The sequence below is a fragment of the Thunnus thynnus genome, chromosome 12, assembly GCF_963924715.1.
Source record: "Thunnus thynnus chromosome 12, fThuThy2.1, whole genome shotgun sequence".
NCBI classification, from domain to species: domain Eukaryota; kingdom Metazoa; phylum Chordata; class Actinopteri; order Scombriformes; family Scombridae; genus Thunnus; species Thunnus thynnus.
The window spans coordinates 29,182,108-29,188,432 of record NC_089528.1 but is presented as its reverse complement, the minus strand read 5'-3'; the positions used below and the strand labels follow the sequence as shown (position 1 = coordinate 29,188,432).

Sequence of the window (6,325 nt, the reverse complement as noted above, 5' to 3'; positions counted from 1 at the left end):
TAAACATGGATGCCCATGTCAACTGACAGCACATGCTTCTTGCACTAGATTATAAAACACTTTTGAGTTTCATTTGTTGCAGAAAATTTAAATAAATCAACAGATACTTACATACTTGAACTTCGTGGTAAAGATGGGGTGAGGAGAGGAATTATAATGCGCAATCGGTACATAAAATATTGTGTTTAAATTTTGCACACCAGTAGCTTCATTTCCTGGAATTATCTGAAGATGTGGCTGTGAGTCAGACTATCGGCTCTGTGAAACTGAGATAATCTGGTCTGATTTCTGTCAAACTCCTCTTATCTCTTCACTGAAAGCACCATCTCCATTGATGCCAACAAAGAGATGTTCGCTGCAGTTCAGCAGCAGTGATGCTGTCTCTTTCTGTTCTGCCCACTGAAGGTCTGACTCTTAGTCTTTAACCTAAGTAGGACAGCCTACAAGATGAAAAATTAGTCTAATTGGTTCACTAGTTTCTAAACAAGGAACTCCATTTTTCAATCAGATTGTGTCAAATAGAATCTACGCATTCACCTATCTGTGTTGTCTAGGAATGCCCCCTCCCACCTTGGTAACCATAGCAATGCTGATTTACCCTTTATCAGAGAGATCTATGCTTTCCCAAACATCACGGACAGCTGCATATCCAAGGAGAAGCAGTGTCTCTCTCTGCAAGACTTGATGTTGCTTACTCTGTGACCTCAAGGCCCAGGCTTGACCCAATGTAACCCAATTTGTAACTCCTAAAGATGGAAAATTCCATAACAGTGCCCACACAAGGTTATGTTTTATATTAATAAAAGTGTTCTGTCACAACAATCCCATTTGAATTGTGCCATTAATTACACATATGATGTTCGTCAATTTAAAAGGTAATGTTGCAAGTCAAGAAAATCACAATTTGTTTTAAAACTGTTGAAGTATAAGACTGTGAAAATACGTAATTAGAAAGACTACATACCCAAAAGTGACGTCATACCTTTCTCTCTCCTCAAGCTACCCAGAGCTGCTGAAGATAACGTTAGTGCGATGCCCGTGTGTTTCTAACAGGATGTAGTTACATGAGCAACGGGTCTTGCTATTTCTTTTGCTTCCCAGCTGACAAAAGGACCAGGAGTCGCTGGATGAAACACATTGGGTAAGATACATTCATGTGTGTAACATAGCTAAGTTAGCTAGTCATGTTGGTGTTGGTGACGTATATTGTGCGAGATGAGAGATGTTGATCACTGAGCGGTTTCACACAAAACTAAATGATACTTCAACAGTTTTACGCCAAACCGACTTTCTTGACTTGCAACATTATCTTTTAAATTGACAGACATCATATGTATAATTCATGGCACAATTCAAATGGGATCAAAAAATCATTTGTCTCCCACCGTTGACTATCGTTTTTTCAAAATAAGGTCCCATGGTGGACAGTGGAGGGGGAGACACTTAGGCTCTCTATAGAAAGTCAAGTGCATTTTAACCCACAATCAGCACAGCAGAAGATACGTCACATCGACTGAGCCGCTGAGAGAGTACAGACCGATGACAGCGCATCGACAGTGCAATGACGGAAGCCGCCAAGACAGATGGAAGTAGTACGTCCTAATTGTATCATACTGCATGCAACAGTATGCACTTTGTGGGCAGCTGCGGTACAGTACATATTAAAAGTAAAAAGCAGAAGTATGTGATTTTGATGAAAGAGAGAGATAAAGAAGGCCACACAGTCCCGCCCACACAATTTGATTGACGTGATCTCTGAGAGGTGCAGTGCAGAAACATAAATGTAAAAACAAAATGTAAACAGATTTGTGCATCAGAACTTTTTTCAGCAAACTAACTGTATATAAAGTAGTTCAAACTAGCTCCACCTGCAGCAGCTGCAGCAGTAACATGCTGCTCTAACACTTATGCTTCAATATTGATAATGCAATTTATTTAACTTATTTAATGTGTCAGTCACAGGGGCGACTTTCTTGCAAAACAACGTTCACTTTTAACACTGAAAGAGATTTAGCTGATAATTTTTTTTACTTCATTTTGAATGCAGGACTTTCACTTGTAATGGAATATTTTGACATTGTTGTATTGGTACTTTTACTTAAGTGAAGGATCAGAGTACTTCTTCCAAAACTGGAGTTCGGGTAAATGCTGCTTCTGCTATAAGAGCACATGAGTACACTGTTCACCTACAGATCTGAGAAGAAATTTAATACTAAATTTGATACTGAAAATCTTTTGAACTTTTGAAAATATAAGAAGTATATTCAGCTGTTTGTCACCAGTTTATCATGTCTGTATTTGACCACCAGGTGTCATTGTTGGCTCAGTTTCTTTTTGTGATGATACTTATCTACTCCCACGTTGAAGAGTCTTTCTCACCCGAGTATCACCTTGTTTAATTTCCTGTTTGTTCAGTTCAATGTTTAGTCTTTCCATCCAAGTTTTTAGACATGTGGTTAAAAATTTACAAGTTAAAAATAGTTACCTATGATCAAAGCACATGATGAATGAAAATCGGTGAATATTAGTCACTTATTACAAGTACAGTATTTTACAACTTGCTACATAACATAAACTGATTGGTGTTGAATACATAACTATAATAACAAGTGTAACCAGCCCAGTCATGTATGAAACAAATCAATTTATACATTTAACCACCTCAGTCAACAACAGTGTTGTTATTCACTCTTTCCATAGTTTTCAAAACTGTTGCTTCATTTTAGTTTTGACTCTAAATCTGCTCATCATCATCTTATTTGTAGCAGTTGCCGTTTAACTGTTTTCTCTTCCTCTCTCTTGTTTGTCATACTTGTTACTCAGAATAGATCTTCATTATTTTTTTCATATTAAGACAAATTGTTTACTTATTAGTCCACTAATTCAATTATTTTTCCAGTGGGTTGGCGTGTAAGAATAATGTGAGAAAGGGAAACAACCACTGAAAAAATGACTTCAGCTGTTTGATGACCCAATTGCTCTCCTCGGCTTCTTTTCTGGCCTGCTCTTCTTGTTCTTCCTTCAGTTTTTTCATTTTCTCATTGATTTCTTTTTCATGGTTTCCGCTGATTTAGTTTTTCTCTCAAAGTCAGCCAATGCCTCTCTGATCTGTTGCTGATATATTTCCTCTATTTCCTTCCTCAGTTTCTCCTGCTCTTTGCGGTTCTGCTCTTCTCTCTCTTTCAGGATTTGTTGTTTCTTCTCTTCTATCGCTCTCTCTGCCTTTTGGAACATTTCAGTGGTGTAGTAGCTTCCTCCATTCTGCTCATTTATATTTCTTATTTTATCGAGCAGCTCGCTGACCTGAGAACGATCCTCCAGCTCATTATTGAACACGTGGTACTGGTTGTTACATTTGGCCACAAGTTCCTGCAGATCTTTGCTGCCCTTCAAGAACTCTTCTGCACAGTCTGCTTTTCTTCCTCTGTGAATCTGCCCAGTTTGATGACGACCAGGAAGATATGAGGTCCAGGTGAAGCATAAGAAATGCTCTGGGCAATATCTTTAACCATTTCCTCTTCAGTGTTATTGGTGTCACACAGGCCCGGTGTGTCGATAACTGCAACTATTTGTCCATCCACCTCACCATAAGCCTTTTCACAGCGTTTTGTGAGCGGAGAATTCTGATTTAAAGCACTTTTGTCCCAGAATGGTGTTTCCTGTGGCGCTCTTCCCAACTCCAGTCTTCCCCACCAACACAATCCTGATCAGCTCATTATTGTTGAAGACTGTGGGAGGTGTACACCCAACAACTGAAAAAAGGGACAAACAATTAATGTTATGTGCATTCATGAAATGTGTTCAATTAGTCCACATTAGGGATGGATAACTATTACACAGTTTTAAGGTACATGAGTGTTTAATCTTTCTTTAAGATTCTTGGCCCAAAAGGCGCAAAGTTATTGTTTAAGGAGAGTTCTAAGAACCATACTGGATTATTTGTACTATTTTAATATTTTTGACTTGATCTTTGATGTCTGAATCATTATGGTTCTAGTACCAAAAGACTCATCAAAACATCAAACTTATTCTGTAGGTACAATGTGTGAGTTTCAGTGTTTATGTTTGTGCTATCAGAGAAAACTGTAGACACTGATGGTCCTTCCTCTAGGTGTAAAACACAGTGGATTCATATGGACATACTGCATATTATGTGTGATCTGCAAAAGGTTTGGTAGATAAAACTTACTGCTACAAAGTCTAAGTCTAAATATGGCTGAATTGTGGTTCATGACTGCAAACTGGCTGTTTTAACATAATGACTGTTTATTGTACTGTAAGATGTGAATTATGTGTTAAAGACATTTGTAAAAACCTGTGTTCACCTTTATGTTAAAACAACTTTGAAAATGAGACACTGATTAAGTGTTATATTTCATTAATTCATTTTTTTTTCATGAAAACAATGAAGATCCATAACCTGTGCAAGGATTGAATCAACAGTCCTCAGTTGTGCAATAGAATCAACAGGTTAAAGTACATAAAAACAAAAAAGCCCAACGTCCTTGGGCTCTATTGACCTGTTTTTGCACAGCCAGGCACAAAGTGAAAGAAAGACATTATTAGTGGGAGGTACACAAAGTCAGCAGGTGGAGCTTCAGTAATGACCAACCACATGAGCCTCTCTTATCCCCTTTAAACACAGCAACAGGTGAAACAGGTGAAAGAGAGAAAAGAGTTCACCTCTGTGAAGCACCTGAATTTTTAAAATACAAATTCAGGACAACCCAAATATTCATATACATCATTCCAAAATATGCTGACAATGTTAGAATGAAAATACAACTGATCTGTTCTCATGTGTGCTGCCGCCTATTTTGTGCAAACAATTAATAGCCTATAGGATAACTGACATATAAACTCTGTAGTTCTACTCCTCCTCTGCATATTTGAAAGTCCTCATTTGTGATTTTAAGCTTACACAATATCCTTAAACATATACAAAATTTGGTTTGGAAATTTGCTGGAAAAGTTCTTTCATTGTTTTATCAAAATATTTCAATGATGAATGAAGGTATCTACGCTGTGCCAGCTGTGCGTAAAGTAAACAAGATTTTGTTTAAACCTATTTTAAAATGTTTTCAAGATGTTTCATTTGTTCACAGCATATAGGATGTTGATGCAGCCCAACAATATCTGGATGGATGATATTATCGGTAAGAATTTTCCTTAGAAATTGTGTTTTGATTCTCATGTCATTCCGCAGTAAATGAAAAAAAAACGTGTAGCAAACTGAAAGGGACAAAATGTAACATAAATGAAAGGTGTTTTGTGATTTTGGAGATGTCGAAAATTGCCCTGCATCAGCATGTGCGACAAGAAGTGGTCTGAGCAGGTTAAATAGCTGCATTTATATAGCATTTTTAACCAAAGTACTTAACAATGTTTTTTTGCTACTCACCCATCCACACACACACACACACACACACACACACACACACATTGATGGAGCAGCCACTCAGTATCTTGCCTAAGGACACCTCGACATGCAGACATCTAACTGCCATTGTCTAATTCTACATGATTGGTTAATGTAATTAATGTTGGTTTTATCTTTATTTAGCTGGAAAACATTGCTAATAGTGTCAGAGCCCTTGAATAATCACAAATGCAATGGTGTGTACTACAAAGAGCAATGTTTATTAAATCATCATATAGCTAAATATATCAGCAACTTCATAAAAAGGTGAGGAAGGCTACGAACAATTAGTGGCAACCAGCCCCATTAGATACATACCATGGTGTACTATAATACATAGTTTCACAGACTTGTTTAAATGCTATGTTTATATGCTACATAAAGGTTTTAATTGTTTTTTGCAATAGCAAACACCCAAAAATGACAATGAAAAAATGATGCATCTCCGCAAAGTTAATTATTACATTTAACATTGGTTAACTTTTCTATTTCTTTTTCCAATAAGTTTTCATGTGTTTTAATTCAACCCTTAACTGATTCACTGTGATTCATTTTATCTTTATAATCTAGATGGCGTAAGAATCCAGTCCTTCTGCATTTTCAGGATTCCTTTCACACCCACATCACACTGTTGACAACTAGCACAGTGAAATCTAGGTGTGTGTAGTTTGTTTATAGATCAGGTCTAGAAGCTTGAGTCATAAAAGGGCACCCAAGTAATTCTACCATTTACTGTATTCAGAGAGAATACTAAAGTACTGTAAAACCACTTGAGTAGTACTTATGGTACAAAGATTACTTTAGGCATACTTAGAAATATTGAAATTACAGTATATTATCCATCTATTTTGGGGCACTTCTGATGACTAGAATTGTACTCTATTTTGTTATTGCAAGTATTTTTTT

At 36.9% G+C, this 6,325-nt stretch overlaps 1 protein-coding gene across 1 annotated transcript in view; it reads right to left on the bottom strand.

The window, feature by feature from the left end:
• LOC137194679 (GTPase IMAP family member 4-like) overlaps window positions 1–6,325 on the bottom strand; it is an 88,843-nt gene that overhangs the window by 6,857 nt on the left and 75,661 nt on the right. The window lies entirely within an intron of this gene.